This window comes from Oncorhynchus nerka, linkage group LG25, assembly GCF_034236695.1.
Source record: "Oncorhynchus nerka isolate Pitt River linkage group LG25, Oner_Uvic_2.0, whole genome shotgun sequence".
Taxonomy (NCBI): domain Eukaryota; kingdom Metazoa; phylum Chordata; class Actinopteri; order Salmoniformes; family Salmonidae; genus Oncorhynchus; species Oncorhynchus nerka.
This window is the reverse complement of record NC_088420.1, coordinates 40,083,132-40,110,844: the sequence shown is the minus strand read 5'-3', so window position 1 is coordinate 40,110,844 and position 27,713 is coordinate 40,083,132. Positions and strand designations below refer to the sequence as shown.

Here is a 27,713-nt window from a genome sequence, read left to right as displayed (position 1 = left end):
CTGTGGTAGCAATTATTAGGAAATGGAAGATGTACAAGACCACTGATAATCTCCCTCGATCTGGGGCTCCACGCAAGATCTCACCCCGTGGGGTCAAAATGATCACAAGAACGGTGAGCAAAAATCCCAGGACCACACGGGGGGACCTAGTGAATGACCTGCAGAGAGCTGGGACCAAAGTAACAAAGCCTACCATCAGTAACACACTACGCCGCCAGGGACTCAAATCCTGCAGTGCCAGACGTGTCCCCCTGCTTAAGCCAGTACATGTCCATGCCCGTCTGAAGTTTGCTAGAGAGCATTTGGATGATCCAGAAGAAGATTGAGAGAATGTCATATGGTCAGATGAAACCAAAATATAACTTTTTGGTAAAAACTCAACTTGTCGTGTTTGGAGGATAAAGAATGCTGAGTTGCATCCAAAGAACACCATACCTACTGTGAAGCATGGGGGTGGAACGATCATGCTTTGGGGCTGTTTTTCTGCAAAGGGACCAGGACGACTGATCTGTGTAAAAGAAAGAATGAATGGGGCCATGTATCGTGAGATTTTGAGTGAAAACCTCCTTCCATCAGCAAGGGCATTGAAGATGAAACGTGGCTGGGTCTTTCAGCATGACAATGATCCCAAACACACTGCCCGGGCAACGAAGGAGTGGCTTCGTAAGAAGCATTTCAAGGTCCTGGAGTGGCCTAGCCAGTCTCCAGATCTCAACCCCATAGAAAATCTTTGGAGGGAGTTGAAAGTCCGTGTTGCCCAGCAACAGCCCCAAAACCTCACTGCTCTAGAGGAGATCTGCATGGAGGAATGGGCCAAAATACCAGCAAAAGTGTGTGAAAACCTTGTGAAGACTTACAGAAAACGTTTGACCTCTGTCATTGCCAACAAAGGGTATATAACAAAGTATTGAGATAAACTTTTGTTATTGACCAACTACTTATTTTCCACCATAATTTGCAAATAAATTCATTAAAAATCCTACAATGTTATTTCCTGGATTTTATTTTCATTTTGTCTGTCATAGTTGAAGTGTACCTATGATTAAAATTACAGGCCTCTCTCATCTTTTTAAGTGGGAGAACTTGCACAATTGGTGGCTGACTAAATACTTTTTTGCCCCACTATATATATTTTTGAAATGTACAGTACAAGTAGGAAAGCCTTAAGATAAATAATCCACTTGTTCAGAGAGAAAAATGTAATATGTTGGATGAGTGTGTTGGTGGGGGGGCAGTTACCCCGGGACTTAATTTTTTTTCTAAGAACAACATTTCATAAAATAACAAAAAAAGTGTAAACTATAGTAATTTATTTCCCTTTATAGTTTATTTGCCTAAACATGACCTTCATCCACATACAATTCTTTTGTCCTAACGTTGCTTTTTTGTGTCAGCAATTAGACATTGTTCTTAGGGGGGACTTGGTACCCCCTAGTACCAAACTTGTATGGGCCCATAGATATTCTGTTATTCAGAATTCTGTGTTCAGTTATTCTATGTGTGGGCCGTCACTATAGGTATGTTGTTTTCAGTGTAAGAACGCCGGCTTATATTTTCATGCCACATGTCCACTGAAGCTAGGAATGAGGTGTCCCCATCTCCTCTCAGAGACTCCTATAAGATAATTTACTTCTAAGAAAGAATCTAAAAAAAATTATGATACGATAAACATCCATCCACTTGGCATCTTGTTTGCGTTTCAGATGTCTGGTAAATGGGGTGACATTGTAATTAGTACTGTTTACTTTTTTTAATTGGACTTGAGCCTAAACACTCTTCCTCCACCCTCTAAAGAGCATCAATGTTCTGTTGAAAGATATCTCTTGGGAATCAAGGGGCAGATTTGGGGAGGAGTGGTGTGGTGGTATAATTGTCTTTTTAATTTGATATCAGAGAAAAAGCATCTTTCTTCCACCTGCTGTCATACCAACAGTGTCAATCATCTCCCAACAAAAAGGTTGATAGTGTTCCATTCACAGTAACCCAGGGGCAGAAGGGTCCAACCAATGTACCCACACCCTGACAGTATGTTACCAGGCCCTTTACTATGTGGTCTGTCATCTTCATGTAGTGGTGAGCTGGTTACAAATAGCAGCCTTGTATAGTGGTGAAGGTATTTTCTCGTTTAATGATAACGCTGGTAGACTTCAGTGTGTGGCGTAATGGTGGGAGAGTAGATATACAACCTGCAGGCTACATTTACAGGGCACGTGGTTGGTTACAGACTAATGACTGGTGAGCAGGGCCAAGCTCTCTACAATCCAGATTCCAGTCAGTCACCACCAGCTGGGAGTCTGTCTTTCCACAGTCAAATTATAAACATGTTAAATGAGCCTACTACTACTGAGCCTCCCTCTCCAGCTGTCTGCTGCATAGATCTCTCTCTCTCTCTCTCTCTCTCTCTCTCTCACTCTTTCTCTCTCTCTCTTTCTCACTCTCTCTCTCTCTCTTTCTCACTCTCTCTCACACTCTTTCTCTCTCTCTCTCACTCTTTCTCTCTCTCACTCTTTCTCTCTCTCTCTCTGTCTTTCTCTCTCTCTCTCTCTCACACACACACTCTCTCTCTCTCTCTCTTTCACCTCTCTCTCCCTCTTTCTCTTTCTCTCCCTCTCTCTCTGTCTTTCTCTCTCATCACTAGCAGGCAGTGTGGATGATTGCCCTTTGCCAAGAGTGTTAACCTCAGAGAATTAAATGAAATGAGCAGTAAGTAGGCATTGCAGTTGAGAAGGCCCAACAGGGTGCCAGCTATACAGATCATGTGAGACATGGCTGGTGAAAGCACAGGTGCATGTTGGGAAACGGCTGCACAGATGGGCTCAGACAGGAGGCAGCAAAATGCATCAGGTTATTCAGGCAAGTCAAACCAACAGCTTCTTCTTGTTATGTAAGGACAGTCTCATGGTTGAAACATGCACCTTCGTATGGTATTTTCTGTGTTTCTGTGTATCCATTAATCCCACACAAGTCTTCAATGGTAGTAAGTAATCTAACAGTAGTCTGTGGTTGTGATGACAGACAATGTTTTGTTATTCTATTGCTACTTTATTTGTGTCCTGTTGCCTGAGACAGCAGTGAAGCAGAACTGACAGACATGTGGACTGGAATCAGGCCCTCAGTTTGCTGTGTGTGTGTGTGTGTGTGTGTGTGTGTGTGTGTGTGTGTGTGTGTGTGTGTGTGTGTGTGTGTGTGTGTGTGTGTGTGTGTGTGTGTGTGTGTGGATTCCCTCCCGGAACAGGATTGGGCTTGCTCAAATATGTCAGCTTGGTTCAAATTGTTCACCTGTTGTCGACATGGGACACCACATGAAGAGGAAGGTGTCACAGAGTTTCTCTAGTCAAAACCAACAGCAATTAAATTACATTGAACCCTTAGAAACTGATTTAGGATCAGTTTTCCTCACTGGTCCTGACCTTTCCATTGTAAGCTTCACAATAGCACTGGTCCTGATCCAGCAGCTCAGGGGTATTTCTCTAAGCAGGAACACTGGCCAACTAATTTTTTCCAAATATTCTGAAAAAGCTCCAGTAGTGTTAGTACTAGCCTAAAGCACTCTGACACAGTCTGATTATATGCACATACACTATTTCATTTAGAAACCTCCATGTGATGTCTTCATTACTTTTGCTATGATCAGGGGCACAACTTTGGTTTTAGAAGTTGGGGGGACATTATTATTACTTTTTTTAATCCAGTCGGATGAACACTCCAAACAGCCTATCCGACCGCTCGGAGGCGTCCACGTGGTCCTTAAGCACACCGTTGCCTTGATAAAACAAAAATTGAATTTTGGGACTGTGCCTCCCCCTACAAGGGCTGTTGTCCTCAGTAAAGGCACTGTGAGATCAGTGCAATTCTGAGCTGGGAAAGAAAAGAGGGATGCAAATTATTCTCTAACTGTCCAGCAGAGGGAGTCAAAACATTGAGATAGGAAGTTCACACTTGGATCCCATGTTCCACTCTTCAGGTGATTGTTGGATGTAATCCAGCCCCCAGGGTCCTCTTCACTAAACATGATGGCCATCCTCTCTGGTGGTCTGCATGAGGTGATTGGTTGATGCCCGTTGCTGGACTGCACAGAAGCTCCGCCTGTCGGTGATCTGAGCCCTTGGACTAGGGGATGGAGGCTGGCCTGTGTGGCAGGTGGTGAGTATCCTGGGGAAGCAGAGGGACTTTGGGCCTCACAGACTCCTGGAGCCCTTGGTTCCTCAAGCCTGGGTCTCTTCTAATTGGCCCTAGCTCTGTGTGGTCGTCAGTAGGCTTTACAGCAGTCCCAGCCCTGGCCTCAGCCACCCCACCACTAAGCCTCAGTCTGCGCGCTCGCAGCTCTGACACCCTCCGGCCACCAGGGTCTGATGTGGCGTTTTGAGGGGGAGAGGGCGTCAGGGTGGATTCAGAGGACAGGGAGATACAGGCCACCTCAAGGGATTCGGCTTTTATCTGAAACACATCTGTAAATGAAGCATAGTTTACTAGAGAACATTTGATGTTGCATTGTGGTAGTGTGATTTCAAGTAATTCTGTGTTAAAATCCTTGGATTTATATTTAGGTTTCTTGGTTTTATATTTTATACACTGAATAGGTTTGACATGTTTGATGGCCTTGTAAACCAGAGGTGAGATAGACTCACCTGAAGAGGGGGACTGGAAAGGTAAGTCTGGCGAGCCAGTGTTTGCCCAGTGACTCGACCCGTCTCTTTTTCCACCCACCTCCTCGCCACTGAAAATGCTGAGACTTCCTTCATCATCCTTCTCTTCATCACTGTGGAGGATGGTCAGTATCTGAGGCCATCCCTCTCCATGGCTAATAGACGTCTGGAACACAGTCATAGAAAAGAGTGAAAAGTCAGTTCAGAGTGGCTGGCTGACTGACACAGGACTAAGTGGTCAGTACATGTTATGCTGTTCTCCCTCCAGGCCCTGAGCTCAGAGAACACGTCGCTGCGCTGGTGTCCGTCCTGCTCCGAAAGGTCATATGTGTGCTCCAAAACATGGAGGGGTGGGGCGCTCGGAGTGGACACAGGTGAGGGGGCCGCAGTCTGCATACAAAAGTAGGGAGAGAGAGGCAGAGAGACATTATGAAGTTAAAGACAGAGCTTTACACAGAGGTGGGGGTGGCACCTGCATAGGGAGAGAGAGAGAGATGGATGAGGTTGGAGATGGGAGGGTACGGGGAATAGAGAGAGGGAATCAGAGGGAGGGATAGAGGGACAGGAATGTGGAGAGGGATGAAGATATAGAATATGGATGGAGGCAGAGGAAGAAATACAGTGAAGTACAGAGAGAGAAAGTGACAGAGTGTGTAGAGATGACAGATCGTCGGACGTTGGCAGGGAGCTCCATCTGTCATGTCACCTGGGCCACAGCTGCATCGCTCCATCACCCTCCCCTCCTCTCTCGGATAATTATCTCCTTCTGTTCATCCTGACATCACATTAGAGAGACGGGGGGGGCGACGTCACCCAGCCATAATGGTCTGTCACAACACATAACTATTCCACCTTCACTCTGGGCCACCTTCCATTGGCGCTGGAAAACTGTCAAATCTCTGCTGTGGTGGTCAATGTGCCAGAGATGAGTAAGAACTCAGTATCTACAGTTTCTCCCCACTGATGGGTCAACATACCCTCATCTTCTGTCGCCTGGCTCTGAGGGCCTGGACAGGGTTCCCACATAACAAGATCTTCCCTGCACCTTACTGTGGAGGATAGCTAATCAGGGATGGGATTGTCACAACATGGGAAATTATGAAACTGGATAAAGGCATAGTATGCCTGATTTCTGGGGTCAGAAAATCAATGATCACTGATTTAAAACGACATGATGATGAATCTTCAGACCCTGTTACAACATGTCCTCATGGTGGCAGTGTTGACTAATTATACATTTGGATGCTACTGTTTGAAAATAAGTTAAATACATTAGAAACTGTTGAATAACACACAAGAAGGATACAAAACAATAAGCCTGGTTCACTATATGGGCCATATTCAGTTACTAAAAGTGGGGCCTTGTATGTGGAGGTGGTAGGGCTTTCAGTGCTAAGGACACCAATACAGTATCTCACCGTGCCTCAGAACGCTAGCGTCTGGGTCCACAGAGGCTGGACCTGCATCAGCAGAACCGGATCTGGACCCGGAAGGAGAGAAGGCTCTGGATCCAGCCCCTGATAAGGGTCACGACCTAGAAAGGGGTCTGGAGTCAACTGCTGAGAGGGGCCTGGCACTGACCGGTCGACTGGAGGGATGGGAACTGGAGAGGCTGTTAGCTAGGCGCTGGCCAGAGCTGGGTCTGGAGTAGGCACTCACACTGGCTGCTCTCTCCTCTATGGCCAGACAGAGAAGAGTGAACATATAGAAGAGTACAATACAGAGTAGTATTAATGGCCTTATGGAAGCAAAAAGACACACACACACACACCCTGTGCCATCTCTACACAGCTGCCGTCTTTGATGGACTCTCTGAGCAGGGCCCAGTCTTCCCCCATGGAGCTGGTGCAGCCAAGCCCTGCCTTCTCCTCTGCACACATGTAGTCTAGGTAATGCAGCTGTGGGACCAGCTCCCTTACCGCCAACCGGTAGCAGTAACCCTTTTCCTCCTCGAACTAGGGAAAGGAGAAGGCAGGATGAAGAAACACGAGAGGGTACCTTGAAGGAAGAGATCCCACACATAAAAAAAGAAACGCTAACAGATCCACTCCAACTACTTTCAGTTGCAGAAGACCAGCTCAGTCAAAGGGTACTACATGGAGGGTGGGGAAAATCTAGTCCTGGAGGGCTGCAGTATGTGCAGGCTTTTGTTCCAGCCCAGCACTTACACCTCATTCAACTAATCGAGGTCCATATAAGCAGATGACAGGTTGAATTAGGCTAGGTGTGTTAAAACAGGGCTTGAATAAATGCCTCCAGTGCAGCCCTGGAGAAGCAGAGTTGCCTACCTCTGAACTACACAGTCGATTCAGTATGTTAGGTGATACAAATATGATAGGTGACTTCATAAAGGGTCCAATGTTGTGCTTTGGTTGTGATTTTAATGGTCGATTAAGGCCAAGGAATGTCCAGTCTTTCAAAGTTATCCTTTCAACGCCAAACACACCACTTACCACCAGAATAACATACTGTAAAAGAACATAGCCCTGTTAGAAGAGCTTTAAGCCACAATGAGTGTAACTTCTGTTCAAAGGAGGAGACAAAGAAAATGGTTCTGAGTGCTAATAATGGCAATAATCTGCACTTTGTACAGAGTTCTGGTCCTTTATCAGCACTGGGAGACAGCACTGAGGAGAGCGAGGAGGGAGAGAGACCAGTAAAAGCACTATGCTGCTGCTAAGAGATTAAATTAGAGCGGAGTACTCTCACCCTTCACCAACCAACAGAGAGAGAGAGGGGAGAGAGAGGGAAAGAGACAAGAGAGAGGCGAGACCAATGGGGAGGAGAGGGAAGAAAGAGAGAGAGAGAGGAGAGAGAGGGAAAGAGACAAGAGAGAGGCGAGACCAAGGGGGAGGAGAGGGAAGAAAGAGAGAGAGAGGGGAGAGAGAGGGAAAGAGACAAGAGAGAGGCGAGACCAAGGGGGAGGAGAGGGAAGAAAGAGAGAGAGAGGGGAGAAAGAGGGAAAGAGACAAGAGAGAGGCGAGACCAAGGGGGAGGAGAGGGAAGAAAGAGAGAGAGAGGGAAAGAGACAAGAGAGATGCGAGACCAAGGGGGAGGAGAGGGAAGAAAGAGAGAGAGAGGGAAAGAGACAAGAGAGAGGCGAGACCAAGGGGGAGGAGAGGGAAGAAAGAGAGAGAGAGGGAGAGAGGGGAAAGAGGGGAGAGAGAGGGAAAGAGACAAGAGAGGCGAGACCAAGGGGAGGAGAGGGAAGAAAGAGAGAGAGAGGGGAGAGAGAGGGAAAGAGACAAGAGAGAGGCGAGACCAAGGGGAGGAGGGAAGAAAGAGAGAGAGAGGGGAGAGAGAGGGAAAGAGACAAGAGAGAGGCGAGACCAAGGGGGAGGAGAGGGAAGAAAGAGAGAGAGAGGGGAGAGAGAGGGAACGAGACAAGAGAGAGGCGAGACCAAGGGGGAGGAGAGGGAAGAAAGAGAGAGAGAGGGGAGAGAGAGGGAAAGAGACAAGAGAGAGGCGAGACCAAGGGGGAGGAGAGGGAAGAAAGAGAGAGAGAGGGGAGAGAGGGAAAGAGACAAGAGAGAGGCGAGACCAAGGGGGAGGAGAGAGAATAAAGAGAGAGAGCTGCACTTTCTGTGCTCCACCAAGGGTATAGAGTCTAGAAAAGAAGAAAAAAAAGCAAACCCAAGGACCCCTCTCTCAGAGCTTGGACCAAGCCTAATGCATATTCAGGACAGCGTTCCCTCCCTCACTGCCCCAGTTTCCTAATTCCTGCTGCTGGTTGGGTGGGTCAAAAATAAACACATTCACTCATCCATTCATACCAATTCAACCCTGCATCACGTCATTATAGCGAAACCTTAATATACCACTTTAATATGGGCTCATTCCCATATCAACACCTGTGCTAAAGAGAGTATATTTTCAACCCTGCCTAGTTGAGCAATGTTTATACTAACTATCACCACAGCTTGTACCATCCCTACTTACACAAGCAAAGCCTGTTTTGCTCTGAACACCAATTCCCTGTCCCCTGCTCTCCAGTCCCACCCTGTTCTGCCTGATGCGGACATTATCATCTGGGCCCATATGGGGGACATTGTGGAGAGTATGACTCACAGCCTGAGCCCAGCATGCAGAGCCATGGTAGCACAGTCATTCTGGATAATTTCATTACCAGACTCAAACACTCACAACCCCCATGCCTGGACGCACACACACACACACACACGCACGCACGCATCTTGGAGTATCTAAAATCCAGATTCAGTAATATATACAATAATACACATGATTGTGGTGAGGGTTAGGAGTGTAGGAGTGTGCGCAAATACCTGTGTGGCATTAGGGTGGGGGTGCATACAGACAGGGTTTCCCTCTAAGGTGAGCGTGCAGAGTTGGGAGCGCTGGCCCAGGTACTGCACCTGCACCAGGTCATTCACATCATTCCCTTCCAGGTCCAACAGCTGTAGATTCTCCAGCATGCTCAACTGACTCAGGTCCGACACTCTGTTGTAGGCCACATACAGCTCCTAGCGTAGGGAGAGGACATACCAACACAGGCTCAGGTTTAGTGGAACTCAACATTTACATAGTCAAATACATAAAACGTCAACCTTTGTTGAACTGTGAGGTTTTCACAGGTGAACGAGGTGGATAGAAGCCAGGTGGAGTAACAGGTCTTGTAGACTATAGTTCATGATGGTACACTGCAAAGATTTTCCACTACAAACTCTACCTTGAGAGAGGAGGAGGGGACACCATCCAGGTCTGCCAGGCTGCAGTGAGATATCCACAGCACCTGAAGGTGAGACAGCGTGGTTCCCAGGTCCCTACACAGCCATGATCCAGAGGCAAGGGGGGAATTGTCACAACAGAACATCAGGAGGGAAAAAGGCTACCGGCAGGGCTTTGTTCATTGGTACTAGTAGCACTGGTGTACCCAACTTTTAAAATGAGCACCAGGGTAATAGATTGATTTAAAGGTATTTAGATAGCCTATATGAATCATGTTTTGAAGCTCATCCCCTGGAGCCCCTGTGATGATACTGATGGTTTGTCGAGATTGATGGTTTGTTGACAGCTGTAGCATTTTAGCTAAGCCTAACCCAGCTACGAACAGAAGGAGCATTACGTAGCTGGTTAGGAAAATGAGGTTAAGGTTAGGAAAAGGTTTTGGGTTAGGCTTAGCTAAAATGCTACAGTTGTCCACAACTGTTATCCCCAATGTGACAACTAGATGGAGCTGTACTGGTAGCCACAACCCTACTAACCACCAGGCTCGACAAACTATGAGTATCATAATACCGCCTCCAAAACTAATGCAATCACTTTTCAACCGCTGCAAACTCCTTTCACCAGGGTAACCTGAGCCAGATAATTGAATCCCCTCATTGGTAAATGAGTTGCCACAATCTGACCAATCAAATTATGTTTTGTGTTGTGTTCACATTGTGATTGGTCCCTGGCCTGAACCAATAGGAGGCCATTTTTTAAATAATATAAAAGCCTCCTTAATTTTTCCATCTGTTAAACGGGAAACCAGGGGAAGTGTTACTGCGGAAATCTACTAAAGAGGGGTGTTAATCAGTGACGACTCGTAACACGTTAAACCAATCAAATGCCTTGCCAAAGGTCCTCACCAGAGTAGTGACATAGAAAAAAACAAGCACTTTTAGTCAACAAGCACATTTTTAGAACGCTTGCAGCACGCTGGTTCTCGCTGCATTTCTGATATTTCGAGATTAGCTAAAGCTGCGGCAAGAAGGGAGAAATGGTCTACAACAATGGCCATTGGAGTGATATTTGGCTGTGCTGGCTAGCATTAGGGCCAAGAAGAAGCTAGCCACAATGAAATACGTTTTGAGAAAAGTCAGCTAACGTTGTAAGCTACCTAGGTATAACTAGCTACACTGAACAAAAATATAAATGCCACATGTAAAGTGTTGGTCCCATGTTTCAAATAAAAGATCCCAGAAATGTTCCATACGCACAAAAAGTTTATTTCTCTCAAATTCAAATCAAACCAATTGTTATTTGTCACATGTGCCGAATACTTTAAATGCTTACTTACAAGCCCCTAACCAACAGCGCAGTTCAGGAAATAGAGTTAAGAAAATATTTCCAAAATGAAATAAAGTAAAGATAACAAGTAAAAGTAGAATACCGAGTAAATGTGTGGAGGTACAGGTTAGTCAAGGAACCTGTGTGCACAAATTTGTTTACATCCCAAGCAATTTCTCCTTTGCCAAGAAAAACCATCCACCTGACAAGTGTGGCATATCAAGAAGCTGATTAAACAGTATGATCATTACACAAGTGCACCTTTGTAATGGGGACAATAAAAGGCCACTCTAAAATGTGCAGTTTTGTCACACAACACAATGTCAGATTTCTCATGTTGTGATGGAGCGTGCAATTGGCATGCTGACTGCAGGAATGTCCACCAGAGTTAATTTCTCTACCATAAGCCATCTTCAACATCGTTTTAGGGAATTTGGCAGTACGTCCAACCGACCTTACAACCGCAGACCACGTGTATGGTGTCTTTTGGGGCTAGAGATTTGCTGATGTCAACGGTGTGAACAGAGTGCCCCATGGTGGTGGTGGGGTTATGGTATGGGCAGGCATAAGCTACGGACAACAAACACAGTTGCATTTTATCGATGCCAATTTGAACTCAGAAATACCGTGACGACATCCTGAGGCGCATTGTCGTGCAATTTATCCGCCGCCAGCACCTCATGTTTCAGCATGATAATGCAAGGATCTGTACACAATTCATGGAGGATGAAAATGTCCCAGTTGTTCCATGGCCTGCATACTCACCAGACATATCACCCATTGAGCATGTTTGGGATGCTCTGGATCGACATGTATGACGGCATGTTCCAGTTCCCGCCAATATCCAGAAACTTCACACAGCCTCACACAGCCATTGAAGAGGAGTGGAACAACATTCCACAGGCCACAATCAACAGCCTGATCAACTCTATGCGAAGGAGATGTGTTAAGCTGCATGAGACAAATGTTGGTCACACCAGATACTGACTGGTTTTCTGATCCACGCGCCTACCTTTTTTTAAAGGTATCTGTGGCCAATAGATGCATATCTATATTCCCATTCATGAGTGTTACGGATACAGTTATCCTGTGTGTGTGTATCCTGTGTGTGTTTCTTTTCTCTCCTTCTTCCCTCACAGGTGAAAATCATCACTCCCCAATCAGTCAACAATCAATCATCAATCAGAAGACACACCTCCTCCTATTTCCTACCCTATCACAGTTCCTTCCCCATGGTTTAAAAACCCCATCATTTGTTTGTTCTAGAGCTCAATCTCTAGCTCAATCTCTAGCTCAATCTCTCTGTAAATGCCATGTCTGTAGGTCTCTGTGTTTCACTCTCGCTTTGTGTCTTCACCTCTCTTTTGTTTAAGCACCTCCATAGCACTTTGTCATCACCTGTGAGTATTGTTTTTGGTTATGGTGTTTGTTTGTTGCTGGTGGGAAAAGGGGGAAACCAAGACAAGTCGCCCATGGGCATACACTACCCGTAGGTGAACTTTGTTAAATACACTAGTTAGAACTGGGCGGACCACCCACTGTATTTTTGGTTAGTTAGTTAGCTGTTGTTAAAGTAGGCTAGTCTAGCTTAGGGGTGTTTTTGAATACTTATTGTTTCTTTCCTTGGGTCCAGCTCAGCCCCTTTTCCTGCTCCCCCCATTACCGTGTGTTTATAAATAAACCTGGAGTTTGACGGTAGATTTCTGTTGTCGTGGTTATTTCGTTCACACTTTTACTTTGTCACAATAATAATTTGCATGAGTTATGTTACGGGTCTCATTACCATCCCCCCTAGACTGTCGGGCCAAAAGGGATTCGTAACATAAGTGGGGGCTCATCCGGGATCTGTCATAACTGACACCCATGCCGCTCATGTAGATTGTTGTAGTGGTATAGTTCAGTGTTGAGCGTCATAGCTGAAGTTGCATTAGTGTTTGCTATTTCCTTTGGCACTTGTGAAGTAGTGTAAAATGACTACTTTTGATTTGAGATCCTTTTTGGATAACCCTTCGTGGGAGGTTTTTGACAAATGTCGTAGAGTTGATTTAATGACCTTGGCTGACCATTATTCAGTATCGATTCCGCAGAGTTTAGTTAAGGCGGAGGTTAAACAACTAGTATTAAATGTATTGTTGGAAGAGCAGGTGCTTGTGTTACCGCTGCCTGAGCCTACTACCCCTGTAGGGGATGTTGCTGCTCCTGTAAGCCCATTGGTGTCTGATAATGAGGGCGAGGCTAAAGCTCCAGCCACATTGTCCCGTTTTGATCCACTCTCCCCACTGTCAAATGGTGATGCCAGGAGGGATGTCCGTTTAGCACAGTTCCAACTGGAGGTGGAAGAGAGAGCCCAAATTAGGCAAGAGACTCTCCAGTTGGAGATGTATAAAATAGAGGCAGAAAAAGAACGAGAACAACGGCATTTGGAGATGTGTAAGGAGGCAGAGACAGCGAGGCTAGCCTCCGGTCCTACTGTGCCTGTTTGTGAGCCGTCCTCACCTGCTGTGTCCTCAAACACGTTTGACATTAGTAGGCAGATTGCCTTAGTACCTTTGTTCAGAGAGTCAGAGGTTGACTTCTATTTTTGTGTATTTGAGCGTATTGAAATGAAATAGCATTGAAATAGCATTGAAATGGCCTGAAGAGGTATGGTGCCTATTACTTCAGTGTATATTAACTGGTAAAGCCCAAGAGGTTTTGTCAACGTTACCTCTGGAGGACAGTTTGAATTACGAAGTGGTCAAAGCTACTGTTCTTCGTGCCTATGAGCTTGTGCCTGAGGCATACCGACAGAGATTTAGGTCTCATAGAAAGTCTTCTAGTAAGACTTATGTGGAATTTGCTAGAGACAAGGGAAATCTGTTTGATAAATGGCATGCTGCTAGTAAGGTAACTGATTTCAACTCTCTCCGGGAGTTAATCTTGTTGGAAGAGTTTAAAAATTGCTTACCCGAACGCATTGTAGTTTACCTAAATGAACAGAAAGTATCCTCCCTGGCAGAAGCGTCTGTGTTGGCAGACGAGTTTGTGTTGACGCACAAGAGTGTGTTTTCGGCTCAAACTGAGAGTAGAGCCACTGAGTTTCCTACCTTTAGCCCTAGTCGGCCAGCAGTAGTATATCAAGCACGCCAGAAGAATGAGCGTCCCTGTTTCTATTGTCATAAAGTAGGACATATGATTAATGATTGCTTCCTGCTTAAACGCAAACAAGGGATGCCTCTTCGTGCCAAGCCAGTGAGGTCTGCAACAAAACAGGTGCCTCAGGGTAACTGTAGTTTGAAAGTCTCAGTCCCCGACCGCAGTTATGAACCATTCATTTTCGAGGGGTTTGTGTCCCTAACGAATGACGAAGCGTCTCAGCGACCGGTTAAAATCCTTAGAGATACTGGTGCGGCGCAGTCGTTTATATTGTCTGATGTGTTGCCCTTATCTGACGATACATATTGTGGTTCCAGTGTGTTAGTGCAGGGTATTGAAATGGGTTTTGTCCCAGTGCCATTGCACTTTGTGAAAGTACACTCTGAGTTAATCAGTGGAATATTCAGAGTGGGGGTACGCCCTATGTTGCCAGTGAAAGGTGTGACCTTTATAATGGGTAACGATATTGCCGGAGGAAAGGTAGTACCCGTATTGGAAGTATTGGATAAAAGTGACCACTCTCTCTCGAATGAGCTGGCACAGAGTTATCCACATGTGTTCCCCGCTTGTGCTGTCACTCGTGCTCAGGCACGACAAGAGGGTGACGTGATAAATTTGTCAAACACTGTTCTGTTCAAAGAGGTTGATCAAGAAGATGGATTGTGTGATACCTCTGAGAAGCTGATCACCTCTGACAAACAGCCCAGGAAAGAAGCAAAGAACGTTGAACTTATTGCTGATGCAATACAGTTACCAGTCACTCGTGAGCAGCTGATTGCTAACCAAAAGGTTGACAACAAGCTTGCTAAATGTTTTTCTAGTGTTGTCTCATTGGAAGATGTGAAGAAGAAGAACGTGGCTTACTTCATTGATGGTAATCTCCTCATGCGTAAATGGAAATCCCATGTTGACGCGGATGGAGATTGGAATGCTGTTTACCAAATAGTGATTCCTACAGCCTTTCGACAAAATGTGTTATCCCTTGCTCATGATCACCAGTGGTCTGGTCATTTAGGAATCACAAAAACTTATGATCGGATCCTTCGACATTTCTTTTGGCCGGGTTTAAAACAAGATGTGGCTCAGTTCTGTCGGACATGCCACACATGTCAGATAACAGGAAAACCAAATCAGGTTATTCCTCCCGCTCCTCTTTGTCCCATACCTGTCATAGGTGAACCATTCGAGCATGTGGTGGTTGATTGTGTCGGACCGTTACCGAAGACAAAATCGGGTAACCAGTTTTTGTTAACGATAATGTGTATGGCTACAAGATACCCCGAGGCCATTCCTCTGAGAAGGATTACAGCCCCGGTAGTGAGTAAAGCCTTAATAAAATTATTCACGACATTCGGGTTACCTAGGGTGGTACAAAGCGATCAAGGAACCAATTTCCTATCCAAGCTCTTCAGGCAGGTGTTAAAATCCTTGTCAATTACGCACCGTGTGTCAGCGCCTATCACCCAGAGTCTCAGGGTGCACTTGAAAGATGGCATCAGACACTGAAGTCTATGCTACGTAAATATTGTTTGGAATCTGAGAAAGATTGGGATGAGGGAGTTCCTCTAGTTTTGTTTGCTGCTCGTGAAACTGTGCAGGAGTCCCTAGGTTTCAGCCCGGCTGAACTGGTGTTTGGTCACACAGTGAGAGGACCAATGAAAGTCCTTAAAGAACAGTTCTTGTCCCAAGAGTTGTGTACCAGAGATGAGAATGTGTTGGACTACGTTAGTCGCTTTCGTGAGCGCCTACACCAAGCTTGTGCTCTCGCAAAAGAAGCTCTGTCTTCCTCACAGAGGAGCATGAAAAGACACTATGATAAAGAGGCTGTTTCTCGTCCACTACAGCCAGGTGACCACGTACTGGTGTTATTACCTGTTCCAGGATCTTCACTGTCAGCTCGTTTCTCGGGTCCTTATTTAATTGAAAAGAAAATAAGTGAAACTGACTATGTGCTTCAAACTCCTGATAGACAACGCCAATCTCGTGTGTGTCACATTAACATGTTGAAAGCTTACCACACCCAACCCATCACACAGTTAGAGAGTTCAAAAACAGAGGAAGGTACTGCTGTCTCCTCTGCTACTACTGTTATAATAGTGGACTGTCATATTGATGATGTTGATGGCTTGGAGTTGCGCAATACTCAGCAGCAGTGTGTTAGATTGCCCAACTCAGAAATGCTGCTGTCTATCCAATCCGGTCTGGTTCATTTAACGGATGGACAGGCCAATGATATTGTGAGGCTACTACACAGTTTTCCATGTCTCTTTAATGACGTTCCTACTCGCACAAATGTGTTGGAACATGACATTAATGTTGGAAATGCTACACCTATCAAGCAACACCCATATCGTATCAACGCTTCCAAGAGGAAGATAATGAGGGATGAGGTGAGATATTTGTTGGAGAATGACCTGGCTAAGCCAAGTTCAAGCCCTTGGAGTTCTCCTTGCATTTTGTTGTCTACCTGATGGTACGTCCAGGTTATGTACGGATTATCGAAAGGTAAATTCTGTCACAATGCCAGATTCGTTCCCGTTACCCCGACTGGACGACTGTATCGACACTATTGGTGCTGCTAAGTATGTAACCAAGTTAGACCTCTTAAAAGGTTACTGGCAGTTTCCGTTAACTTCATGTGCTTCTGAGATTTCTGCCTTTGTGACCCCAGACAACTTCCTACAGTACTCAGTCATGGCTTTTGGGATGCGAAATGCACCAGCCACTTTCCAACGACTGGTTAACTCCGTATTAGCTGGCGTTCCTAATTGTAGTGCATACCTTGATGACCTAGTGATTTATTCGTCTGAGTGGACAGATCATGTTGACTCGCTAAGGGTAGTATGTGAACGGTTGGCAGGTGCTTCTCTAACCCTGAACTTGGCAAAGTGCGAGTTTGGGAAGGCTACTGTTACCTATCTCGGTAAAGAGGTTGGCCATGGACAGGTGCGCCCTGTTGATGCCAAGGTCTTGGCTATAACTGCATTCCCTGCACCTACCACCAGACGAGAGCTACGCCGCTTTTAGGGATGGTTGGCTACTACCGTAGCTTCTGTAAAAATTTCTCTGCGGTAGTTGCTCCATTGACCGATTTGCTTAGTCCGGCTAGATCATTTGTGTGGTCCCCTGATTGTAAGAGAGCTTTTGAATCAGCGAAAGCACTCTTATGTAGTACACCTGTACTTGCTGCTCCAGATTTTGAACAACCGTTCAAACTTGAGGTAGATGCTAGTGCCAGAGGTGCTGGTGCTGTTCTACTGCAGCAGGACAAGAGTGGAGTGGATCATCCCGTTTGTTATTTTTCACGTAAATTTAATAAATGTCAAACAAACTATGCGACAATAGAACAAGAAGCTCTTGCTTTGTTGTTGGCTCTGCAATACTTTGAAGTATATATTGGTTCCAGTGCCCTACCCGTGATTGTATATACTGACCATAACCCCTTAGTTTTTCTCCACCGAATGTTCAACCAGAACCAGCGCCGTATGCGTTGGGCGCTGATTGTACAAAATTATAATTTGGAGATCCGCCACAAAAAGGCTTCTGATAATGTGTTGGCAGATGCTTTGTCTCGTGTGTGAAAATGATTTCTGTATGTTTTGCAAGGTTGTGAGTATACTGTTGAAATACTGTAGTCGCAACCCCTAGGGTTGCTCTTTTAAGGGTGGGAGTGTTACGGATACAGTTATCCTGTGTGTGTGTGTATCCTGTGTGTGTTTCTTTTCTCTCCTTCTCCCCTCACAGGTAAATCATCACTCCCCAATCAGTCAACAATCAATCATCAATCAGAAGACACACCTCCTCCTATTTCCTACCCTATCACAGTTCCTTCCCCATGGTTTAAAAACCCCATCATTTGTTTGTTCTAGAGCTCAATCTCTAGCTCAATCTCTAGCTCAATCTCTCTGTAAAATGCCATGTCTGTAGGTCTCTGTGTTTCACTCTCGCTTTGTGTCTTCACCTCTCTTTTGTTTAAGCACCTCCATAGCACTTTGTCATCACCTGTGAGTATTGTTTTTGGTTATGGTGTTTGTTTGTTGCTGGTGGGAAAAGGGGGAAACCAAGACAAGTCGCCCATGGGCATACACTACCCGTAGGTGAACTTTGTTAAATACACTAGTTAGAACTGGGTGGACCACCCACTGTATTTTTGGTTAGTTAGTTAGCTGTTGTTAAAGTAGGCTAGTCTAGCTTAGGGGTGTTTTTGAATACTTATTGTTTCTTTCCTTGGGTCCAGCTCAGCCCCTTTTTCCTGCTCCCCCCATTACCGTGTGTTTATAAATAAACCTGGAGTTTGACGGTAGATTTCTGTTGTCGTGGTTATTTCGTTCACACTTTTACTTTGTCACAATAATAATTTGCATGAGTTATGTTACGGGTCTCATTACCATCCCCCCTAGACTGTCGGGCCAAAAGGGATTCGTAACAATGAGAAATCTATAAATTAGGGCCTAATGAATTTATTTGAATTTACTGATTTCCTTATATGAACTGTAACTCAGTAAAACCTTTGAAATGGTTGCATATTGCGTTCATATTTTTGTTCAGTATAGTTAAATTTCTCATGATTATAAAGCCAACAAAATGTTAATAAAAAAGTATATTATTGACTAATATTATTTTCATACTGTACCTACATTTTAAAGGTTGGATTTGCACTAACCAATGTTATTTGTCGGCACTTAAAACCCCCTAAGGTCGATGTCCACTCACCCACAGGAATATAATTAGCATAACAAAAATGCATCAGTTTAAGCTAGAGATATGTTTTTCTTTTTGCATTGGATGCATCTCAATCCATGGCATCCACCTACAGTGCATTTGGAAAGTATTCAGACCCCTTCCCTTCCTACACATTTTGTTATGTTACAAGAGTTGCCAAGAGTGTGCAAAGCTGTCATCAAGGCAAAGGGTGGCTACTTTGAAGAATCGCAAATATAAAATATATTTTGATTTGTTTAACACTTTTTTGGTTACTACATGATTCCATGTGTTATTTCATAGTTTTGATGTGTTCACTATTATTCTACAATGTAGAAAATAGTAAAAATAGTTTTAAAAATAAGAAAAATCCTGGAATGAGTAGGTGTGTCCAAACTTCTGACTGGTGCTGTATATCATTATTGTTGATACTTCAAGGGGTCTTAAAATTCAAAATCAAATTATCTTGCTATTCTAAATAGCTTAGTAGAACCTCCTCCCCAGCTTCGACAGGGCTTAGACTGTTTAGTGCCAAAAATAAGTGGCTAAATAAATGTAAAAATATATATATGTATATATTTCCTGATCTTTCTTATATCTCTCAGATATAGGACAGACACTTCATAACAAACTTACTTTTGTTGTTCCATGTAGTGAATCTGTTATTCAATGCACTTGTATGGGCTAACAGCAGTAAGGTCCAAACATTGTTTTCAACAAATATTTTTTTAATCATTTGATACTTCAAGGGGTCTTACAATTCAAAATCAAATAGCTAAATGATTCTTGGTATAACCATCTGAAAATAATTTGTTCAACTACTAGGCAAAAAGGAAATGTTCATTTGAGAATACAACACGGAAACAGACACAGAGACAGAAGCCCTTTCCCTCTTTATTGCAGGACTGTGATATGCGATTAATCAACATTGACACTAGTTCATTTGAATAAAATAGTTAAACAATTAAAACAAGCTAAAACACTTCCCTTGAAAGAATCAACCCTTCATCACTATAAAATGTACAAATAAGATAACTCGTATGTTAAGATTAGACATCTTAGTGAAAACAACAATAGATCATTGAGTAGACTATTGTTACTAAAGCATCATTTCAGGTGAACAAAAGAAAAAACACCATACCAGCGATAGCACAACCTTGTTCCACTGATCCCTGTTCTACTGGGTGACCAAACTTCTGTTACAGCCCAGAAATAGCACACTTGATTGTCAACTCCTTGTGTTTGATAAGTTGAATCAGGTGTGTTATTGCTGGGCTGAAACAGAATCTTGCACACCCAGCAGACCTCCAGCAGGGTTCGCCTGCCCCAATTGTAATAGGTTTATACATTGTGTGTGATGTTTAACTGTATATTTGTATACAACCTGTGCTAACATAAGTAGGCCTACACATATAACTCATGGCATATAGGTAGGCCTACCTATGTTATCAACATTTTGTATACAAAAATACAGCTGGTATACAAAGTTGGTTTGTGAGAAGGTGTTAGTTCACAATTAGCCTTTGTTATGTAAATTAAACTGCAAAGTACCAGTGGCTTGGCTTTGGCCCCAAGTGAGAGCAGGTCCACCAGAGACATGGCCCAGTGGTACAAGGGTGCTGGCCCGCGTAGATGGAAACCGAAAAGTCTGAGCCTTATGGGTAAAACACTGGTGTAAATCATGTGTGGAAATGCACCATTAGTCTTTTTGAACATTCATTGGGACACTTCTCTTCATTTGCAAACACAGGCTTTCTTTATCTGAGGACAGAAAACATCACAAAGAAACACGCTTCATTATACTCAAATTAGACCGCACTGAATATTATGTCGCTATTATCTCTCTGTCCTCAAGGTTTTTCTCTCTCGGGTCTGGAACTGGAGAATGTTTTCATAATGTTCCCCCACAAAGTTACCTGCGCTATCAAGTAGCCTACACTCTCCCTTTTCTGACAGTTGGAGCTGCAATTTCACCCTCTTCATTTCATGACTGCTTTCTACAAAAGCATTTGGAGACTGTTTTCATTTAAAATAATTACATCAAGATCGCTAGCTAATAGAAAGTTAGCTAGCTGATGACATTTAATTCACGTAGCTAAACAATGTGTAACATTAGCTAGCAGCTCAGTTGAGTTAGCCTACAAAATGTTTTTTTTAAACATTTACTTAATTTAAATAGGTTCTCCCACTCACTTTGTTTATTCGGGTCCATACTACAGCGAAATAATGGGCAATCTTCAAGATTTTACCTGTGGTAATAAAGCGCAGCCATGTGGACGAATAGAGTACCACTGCATGAGTCATAACACCCATAAAACCTAGCGGACAAACAGGGAAATAGTTCAGGTAGCTAGGATTACGGAAGGATGATTGCAAAAACTGAGGTTTTGTTTGAAACTGCTAGTGAGTCGAGTGAAGCTAATAGTACGGAGTGAGAATGAGTGGGTTACAGTGGCGAAGAAGATGGGAAACGAGAAGTAAAGCTGTGTTGGAAAATAGGAAACCACTAGACTTGTTTTTGGTCAGTGTCAGGGTTTTGGATGAATGCTACTTGAGACATCCGTTTAACGTATCCAGGAAAATCTGGAATGTGTTGGAAGAAAGTGTGGAGTCGGTGAGAGTCACAAGAAGTGGTCTTATTTAGATTTTTTGTGTGTCTGCGGAGCAGAAGACGCGAGTGTTAAGACTCAAAAAAGATATCGGAGTGGAATGTTTCCTGCGTGGGTTTTCGTAGCAAGGGGGTTACAGTGCCTTGCGAAAGTATTCGGCCCCCTTGAACTTTGCGACCTTTTGCCACAGGATACATTCCATGCTGCCTTCCTTCTGAGACTATGTCCCCTGGATCACATTTAACCCAATTTTGGGTTGAATACATGGTGTTTGTACTAGCTATACTTGTCCCAGGACTAGCAGGCTCACATGCCTCTCTCCTCCCCATCCAGATGAGGCTGCTGCCCCTGAGGCCACATTTCAGGCTTTAAACATAAAGATATAAAACTGTATTTTTTTGTGAAGAATCAACAACAAGTGGGACACAATCATGAAGTGGAACGACATTTATTGGATATTTCAAACTTTTGTAACAAATCAAAAACTGAAAAATTGGGCGTGCAAAATTATTCAGCCCCCTTAAGTTAATACTTTGTAGCGCCACCTTTTGCTGCGATTACAGCTGTAAGTCGCTTGGGGTATGTCTCTATCAGTTTTGCACATCGAGAGACTGACATTTTTTCCCATTCCTCCTTGCAAAACAGCTCGAGCTCAGTGAGGTTGGATGGAGAGCATTTGTGAACAGCAGTTTTCAGTTCTTTCCACAGATTCTCGATTGGATTCAGGTCTGGACTTTGACTTGGCCATTCTAACACCTGGATATGTTTATTTTTGAACCATTCCATTGTAGATTTTGCTTTATGTTTTGGATCATTGTCTTGTTGGAAGACAAATCTCCGTCCCAGTCTCAGGTCTTTTGCAGACTCCATCAGGCTTTCTTCCAGAATGGTCCTGTATTTGGCTCCATCCATCTTCCCATCAATTTTAACCATCTTCCCTGTCCCTGCTGAAGAAAAGCAGGCTCAAACCATGATGCTGCCACCACCATGTTTGACAGTGGGGATGGTGTGTTCAGGGTGATGAGATGTGTTGCTTTTACGCCAAACATAACGTTTTGCATTGTTGCCAAAAAGTTCAATTTTGGTTTCATCTGACCAGAGCACCTTCTTCCACATGTTTGGTGTGTCTCCCAGGTGGCTTGTGGCAAACTTTAAACGACACTTTTTATGGATATCTTTAAGAAATGGCTTTCTTCTTGCCACTCTTCCATAAAGGCCAGATTTGTGCAATATACGACTGATTGTTGTCCTATGGACAGAGTCTCCCACCTCAGCTGTAGATCTCTGCAGTTCATCCAGAGTGATCATGGGCCTCTTGGCTGCATCTCTGATCAGTCTTCTCCTTGTATGAGCTGAAAGTTTAGAGGGACGGCCAGGTCTTGGTAGATTTGCATTGGTCTGATACTCCTCCATTTCAATATTATCGCTTGCACAGTGCTCCTTGGGATGTTTAAAGCTTGGGAAATCTTTTTGTATCCAAATCTGGCTTTAAACTTCTTCACAACAGTATCTCGGACCTGCCTGGTGTGTTCCTTGTTCTTCATGATGCTCTCTGCGCTTTTAACGGACCTCTGAGACTATCACAGTGCAGGTGCATTTATACGGAGACTTGATTACACACAGGTGGATTGTATTTATCATCATTAGTCATTTAGGTCAACATTGGATCATTCAGAGATCCTCACTGAACTTCTGGAGAGAGTTTGCTGCACTGAAAGTAAAGGGGCTGAATAATTTTGCACACCCAATTTTTCAGTTTTTGATTTGTTAAAAAAGTTTGAAATATCCAATAAATGTCGTTCCACTTCATGATTGTGTCCCACTTGTTGTTGATTCTTCACAAAAAAATACAGTTTTATATCTTTATGTTTGAAGCCTGAAATGTGGCAAAAGGTCGCAAAGTTCAAGGGGGCCGAATACTTTCGCAAGGCGCTGTATTTCTGGGGTGACGCAAGAAATAAAGGTAGAGGATATTACTGAAGACATCGGAGGAGTGGTTGGTGCACGTTCATTGAACTGTACGATGGACGGAGAAAAGAAGTTCACTTCATCCATGCTACTGTTCTTTGATGAAGAGTCTCTCCCTTCTCATATAAAGTTAGGATTCATGAGATACCCTGTCAGAGCTTTTGTGCACAAGCCCCTTCAGTGTCATAAATCTAAAATATTTGGTCATGTGTCAAGTGTGTGCAGAAGGGAAGAGTATTGTATGCCATATGAAGGGAAATGCTGCAACTGTGGAGGTGAACATGCGCTTGAATTCTTGGAGTGCCCTGTTAGGGTGGAGGAGAATGAGGTGGCAAGGGTAAGGAGTGTCCAGCATGTCTCTTATCTGGAGGCGGTGAGAAAATTAGAAGGAACGAGTAGCGGGGAAGAAGCAATTGTAGTAGAGCCACCAAGACCGGTGAAGGTTTCTCATTAACCAATGGACAGTGAAATGCTACATGGTAAAAAGGTGGACTTTGTATTATTTATAAACTGTACAGCACAAGCGGAGAAAAAGTATACGAAAATTGGAATAATTTTGAATCCTGCTGAACATTTTTTGGGACTTCGTGATTTCACAGCCGAGGCGGTGCAAGAAATCCTGTCGGTGAATGTAGCCCCATCACAGGCTCCTGAGCCTGTGAAGGGATGTATTTTGGATTGGACTGTGATTGGAAAAAGTATGATTGCATTTTTTTTTTAAATGTTAGTTGACGTGTTTTATTTTGTATGATGTCATTTTCCCCCTTTCCCAGAATGTTTTTTTCTTATTCAATACCCCATCCAGACGGTGGCGGTAATGCACAATTAACAATGGATGCCAACCACCGTTAAACCTAAGAAGAAGGGAAACGGTTCCAAACGTTTTTCCACCATTCATTTTTCCCATAGGGGGTTTTAGAAACACTTAAAATAAGGGCTGTGTTTTGTGTAGGCTTATCCTACCACCAAATTTCTTTAAATGTACCTGTTAGCAAAGTTGCCATTGAGAGACAACGTGCAGAAGCTTGCGAGGATTTGTAGTCTTGCGTGATGTCTGATTTGTGCTAATTAGCATGTTTTAATCTGAGAGTAAATAGCGCCGAATATATTGATAAAAGTGTTTAAGTGTTTTTGAAATGAATGGTGAAAGAACGATTGGAACCATTTCCCAGTTTGACCGCTAGGTTTTATGGATATTATGACATATCCAGTGTGGGGCTCTATGGAGACAAGGCACAAAGTGTGTTTGTCACCAAAGCAGTTTGGAATGTTTTGGGGACTTTTGACTTTAACAGCATAACCCACATTCAATTTCAATAAATATAAATCGCAGACTGTCAGCCACACTTGAAACTAGCATATGCAACAACTCTACAAAATGTGTCCTACCCGGACAGAAAACAGTGATGCACATAACACACAGCACCCCTTCTATGGGCGTGTGGGGGGAGGGTTCTTAAAATGTAACATCCAATCAAAATCTTGCCACTGGGAGCCAGCGTATCGTTCAAACAGTTTTTGCAATACAAAATTCTAAAGACCGCCAAGGGAGGCGTGACCACGATGTGATTTTGGAGGTATGGCAACGTGAGACTAGGTGCTACCAACCAAATTATCAATACTCCAGCTAGCACAGCAGAAATATTTAGAGCATAGGACTATGCGACCAAAATGGTTGCCTTTTAGACCAAAGGCCAACTGTCCATTAATAACGATAATAAAATAGCAACAGTTGTAAGACATAGTATTGGTCCGAAAATTTGGAAGTCATGATAAGGAAAAATAATCACATCTGAAAGGATCCTACCAGCCCTTTTCCCGAAGCGGTCCCCACTTGACACCTCCATCTGCCAGTCCCAGCCCTCCCTCCCTTGCACACTCTCTCCTCTCTCACCAGCCTCTGTTATGAGTACCCCTGGACCTTAGCACACTCCTTACAGTCTCCCGACAGGCCTCCAGGACCCAGCCAGCATACTGCATTCTCCACAACCCCTCTGGACTCCCTACTCTCTGCACACTTACCCAGCCCCCACATCCAATCCCAGGTCCATGGGAAACCCTTTGGAAGCCTTGTTTATCTATGACTTCTGGTCTGTCCCCAACTTCAGTATATTTTTAAAAGCTGGTCCCCTCAACCTTAGCCCCAACAGCACACTCCCTACTTTCTCTACACTCCCTACTTTCTCTCCTGACAGCAGGCGCAGTATTCAGTTGTCCCTGACCACCACCCTCCCTAACAAACACTCTCTCCTCATCAGCCTCTGCAGCCCAGGGCAGGAAATGCTATCGAGGCTGTTCACGTCCGGCCGGCCCTTGGCTGTTCCTCACAGGGTGGGTCACACAGTTCTCTATCTCCCCTCTGCTCCTTTCCTCTCTTATATACCTTGATCCTGTATCACTCTACCTTCCCTCTCCTCTCTTATCCCTCGCTCCCTCTACAGAACATCCAGGCCATATAACACAGATATTTCTCTCCTCTGCTCCTCTCGCATCCTCTGCTTCTTGTATAACACTTACCCAGATGCACAATGGCACCTTGTCAGCCTTGCCTGGTTGCCAAATCTGTGTGCTTTGTGCTGTTATACATGCGAATGACAGAGGTTCTGGCTAAAGCAAAAATTGATCTGGCAAACAGGCTACAGTCTGTCTGTCTGTCTGCTGTGCGATTTACAGGCCGGGTGCATCCTCTTTCTCCACAGACAAAGGCCCTCAGTCAGATTTGCTGTTCCCCCTCGCCCTAGTGTTACAGCTCCCTACGGCCTGCCTTAGTGGAAATAAAGCCACTGCACCTGTACTGTGTATGTTCCTATCCCATAGCCTACCAGCAGGACCCAGTGGTCTCGGTCTTCAAAGCCTAGCTCTTAACCACATTGCGGGCCTCCAGAGCCTTCTGCTTCTGGTCCTTTCCTGATGCAGACAGCCAGGCCAGGGTGAATGAAGCGTCACAGAGATCCCCATGGGACGACGCTAGCTCTGGTTCCAATTACAGCTCTCTTTGTGGGAGGATGGGAAACCCACACACAGTGGGTCTCCTGCTTTGTCCCCTATCATAGGAATGGAGCATCTAGGGCTACCTGCCTTTATACTGTTAGCTGCTGCTAGTAGTAGTGTTTGTAGTACCCAGAGCAGAAAATGCTTTTATTTAACAGACAATTCCAACACATAACTACAATAGACAGAGACAGAGCACTATAGAGTGGGACTTTCCGCTTACCCCACTGACGTTATCATACTGTTGTTCATTTTCAGCTGCACCAGCTTGGGCAAGTAGGCACCTGCAAGATGATAAGATAAAGAGAGAGAGACGTTCCTCACACGTCACAGAGGGCCGATGACTTGATTCGATTGGGTCTTAAACAACTGGCTGGCTCCCTCCCAGCCACGCCTTAACAGACCTATAATCTCCATTCATTAGTGGAGAGAGAGAGACAGAGTCTGCTGCTAGTGATTCACCCCTGCGCAGACAAACTTCCGTCATGCCCGCACAAGTTGAGCAATTGGGCTTTTCTTAAGGACATAGGTGAGCATGATGGTGCGGTTCTTTCTGTCCTTATCTGTTAAAGCAGTGGGAAGAGCAGGAGGGAGTTGTGCTCAGTGAGAGAGCTATGTATGGTACAGTACAAACCGGAGTGTGAATTTGGCATGTTCTGTTTTGTGCATGGGGTTGGAACCTAAATTATTGCCATCGTTTCGTTCTGAACAGAACAATTCTTTTTTCGTTTCTACTGTTCCGACCAGCAAAATGAAGTTCTGAACCAGTTCGAACCCCCCAAAAAGTAATGGTTCCTTTATAAACTTCTGAAATCAACATTTTTTTTGCTCAACATTAAATGACATAGCTAATCGGATAGAGCAGCTTGCTATGGAGCGGGATAGCGAGGGTGGAGGTGGAGGAGGAGGCTTGACTTGAAGCGCTGGAACTCTTGCTGTTATGCATTATCGGAATTAGGCTCACAGAATTATACCTATGGAGGAGCAGCTTCTATGAAGGAACTTTGAATGTCTTTGAACGTCAGTGAGTTGGCTTAATGTTAGACCAGAGAAGCTAGCTAGATAGCTAGCTAACAAGCTTGTGTGTGCAGAGCGGCACCAGAATTCAAATAAAAACACGTCTTAGCTTTTTGTAGTTAATAAATACAATATGAAATGTGATAACTACAGTATCCTTAACTAGCATTGAAAAAGTTAATCCATTCTTCTCTAATTTCTGAATCACGGATGTAACGTCAGTAGGCTACAGTAGCCTATGTTTCGGAGGGGGGGGGAGTAGCCTACACACACACACGCAAAGATTTTCAGCTGGCAGGCAGACACTGGAATACATTTCTGAGTGACAGTGAGGGCTTTGCATAGGGCTTATGTTGCAATTTTTAGTGGGATAGGAAAAAATTCCCGGAATGTAAAATATCGTTATTAACCGATTCCCATTATTTAAAAATAATGTTTCTGTTCCGGAATAGATCACTTTCGTTCCCGGTTCTGATTCTGTTCCTTGAAAAACACATTTTTTCCTCAAATTTTCTGTGCAGTTCCCTGAACTGGTTCCAACCCCTGGTTGTGTGCATCACACAGCCACGGTATGTTTTTTTGTCTGGCCTTTATCTGTCTAACAGTAAACCATGTCTGTGTAGATTGTGATTGT

General features: G+C 44.3%; 1 pseudogene; it reads right to left on the bottom strand.

Moving 5' to 3' along the window:
- Window positions 1-1,781: 1,781 nt before the first annotated feature.
- On the bottom strand, window positions 1,782-26,549 carry LOC135564579 (leucine-rich repeat-containing protein 56-like; annotated as a pseudogene).
- Window positions 26,550-27,713: the final 1,164 nt, after the last annotated feature.